The following is a 2,695-nucleotide window of genomic DNA, read 5'->3' on the forward strand; positions in this document are numbered from 1 at the left end:
TATATGTATAACATGTAAGAAAATATTACAACTCATCACGCTATATAGAGTCATAAATTCACTTGCTATCTATAAAATAATAACGCATTTATCTTTTATATGTGCCATACATTACATGCTTACATCCTTGCATGTATTCTATGGTGCCACGCCGTAAATTGTGAAAACGTTCCACATCTGTCGACTTGCCACCGTCGCGGGTCACTTCCGTTAATTAACGTCGATAGATATAGAGAGTATCGAATGGATAGAGAATAGCTTGTGGGCTAAGACGGCGGGCCAGCAATTCTCAGGATAGTTCACGTAGAACTTTAACGGTTATTGTCCCGAACGTACCTTCTTTTACGGTTACGTGGGATTGTCCTGAGACCTTTCCGCACAACCCCATCGATGCGCCTAACGACCATCGAGTTTGAAGCGACGTGAAAGCTTGTTGCCTCGTAATACGATTTCATATCGCGGACTTTTTGTTCTCTCGCGTTCCTCGCTTGGCGTATCGTGTAGCAAAAATCAATGCGCGTATACGTAAAGCAACTGCGCCCATGAAATTTGCCAGTTTATTGTGCCAGGTCGGTGATACGTAATAATAAAAAACAGTATCAGGCACGGGCTGGCTAACGAACTAATAACTTTGCGATCACGTCACGCGATACGAAACGCAATTCGCAGTTAACATCGATCGCGCGGTAAATATGCAAATTTCTCGTTTTAACGATCGCATCGGGACATCCGTTTCGGCGAATGCAAGCGATATTAAATGTCGCGGAGTTGCGCGTTTTGCTTGTCCGGCCGACGGCCTCGGACGGACGGTGACGTACGAACCGTAAGGCAACGTGCATCATATCGCGATTATTTCGCGAATTAGTTTCCACCGTACGCTATTCACAGCTGCGCGATACTCCCTCATCGCGTAATGTATTAAGCTCGCGTGACGTTGGCCGATTATCATTGTCGGATCCGTGAACGTTATCCGACAATGAACAAAACTCTCTCTCTCTCTCTCTCTCTCTGGTGGAAACCATGCCGTGGGCTGCATTAAAGTCAGGGACATTACAGATCGCGGAAGCGAAATGATGGAGAGGATAGAGGAGTGAGGGAGAAAAAGAGAAATATAGATAGATAGATGGAAGCGTAGAGACAGTTTTCGCAGACCTGCCTTGGATTTGCGGAAGCGCAGGAGGTAAACGAACGGAGAGATAGCTGCGCGCTGCCTCTCGCAAAAGTTGTCGCGGAAATTTTCAGGCGTTTCGCTCGCGTTGTTGTTTCACATTGTCGCGCGGATTCCGGAAAGATAACGCCGCGGGCATGTGTGCAGGACAGCGTGCGCGATGCGCAGGATGGACCGACGATGATATATTGCATATATATACTCTATATATATATATATATGTATATATATATATATATATATATATATATAGAGAGAGAGAGAGAGAGAGAGCCGCGGGTATATTACACGGGGCAATGTGACGCATTGTGCGGGGTCGAGATGGACTTCGTGCCGGCGAAGTTTGTTTTAATCCCGCGGTCGCTTCTCTGAGCTCTTGTCTCAGGAGTCTCATTATAACGGACACCTGCCGTTTTTCCTTCAACATGGTACGTCGACGGAAAGTGCCCCGTGGCATCCTAAGAGAACGAAGAGAACAAAATCCGTAAGATAATTATTGTAACGCGAATAAAAAGGAAGATGCGGCACGTTAAACAAAGCGCGTCGCGGAGCAATGGATCGATCGACGATGGCGGCGTTCTCGGCGCAAAAAAATATTCTCGCATTGTGTTAGCCGTGGAAAATGAGTTCGAAACGCGAGCTCGACGGCCAATAATTCCGATTCATGGGACATTACGATATTGCATATGCACGGAAGTTAATCGTCCTGTCGTGCGAGGCTTTATGGCTTATACGATCCCACGTATGTGCGTTCATTGTCGGGGCCGTGTGATACGAGAGCTAGCGTGTGCTCATGATTTTTTAAGGATTTATGGACGGACGTGCTCATTCTCTTCCGCTAATTAAAAGCGAGCTCCCACGTGTGGCTTCGCGAAAAAAAAAAAAAAAAAAAAAAATTGAGGAATTGCTGTCGGATCGATACCAGAAATGGAGTACCCGGTGCGCACGATAATTCGGCATTTAACACGAATTATCGGCGACACTAATGGCACGACAGTAATAAATGCATTACGTATTTATAATTACTCGATAATGCGATATCGCGTTTTCCCCGCGCCGAACTAGTTCCACCTGCTTCTTTCTCACCCCTTTCTCTCTCCCACCCTTCCTCTCCTTCTTTCTCTCTTTCTCGCGTATATTCCATATGTAAAATTTCAATACGTCGTTATTTTTACCGTTCGGAAATCGACATAGGCTTTCAGGAAAGCGAAAACGCGCATTCCGGCGGCGTCGATGAATAGTATTGTAACTGCAATTTTTCACAGTTATTTTTACGACAGCCTTCTATTTCAGATTTCTTTGTTTCTTCAGTTACAATGAAAATACAATATTAAATAAACAACATGTAAATAAACTTTCAAAGTCACAGAATTGGTTTGAGATGTACTGTTAATAAAGAGGGAAAAATAATTATTGCATCGATCATTTTTTTATAATTGATAACATGAAAAAAAATGTAATTTATGATACTCTCCACCGGTATACGCTTTTATGTAATAAATAACCGTGTTGTATTAAGGACAAAAA

The 2,695-nt window shown here is 43.8% G+C and overlaps 1 protein-coding gene across 1 annotated transcript in view; it reads right to left on the reverse strand.

Annotated features, from left to right (window-relative positions):
- LOC108754101 (testicular haploid expressed gene protein-like) overlaps positions 1-995 on the reverse strand; it is a 14,068-nt gene extending 13,073 nt beyond the window's left edge. The window contains exon 1 of the mRNA XM_018496161.1: positions 988-995. The gene's annotated coding sequence lies outside the window, so the exon portion shown is untranslated. The remainder of the gene's footprint in view (positions 1-987) is intronic.
- Between the last annotated feature and the right edge of the window lie 1,700 nt (positions 996-2,695).

Source organism: Trachymyrmex septentrionalis, unplaced genomic scaffold (genome assembly GCF_001594115.1).
Source record: "Trachymyrmex septentrionalis isolate Tsep2-gDNA-1 unplaced genomic scaffold, Tsep1.0 scaffold116, whole genome shotgun sequence".
Lineage (NCBI taxonomy): Eukaryota > Metazoa > Arthropoda > Insecta > Hymenoptera > Formicidae > Trachymyrmex > Trachymyrmex septentrionalis.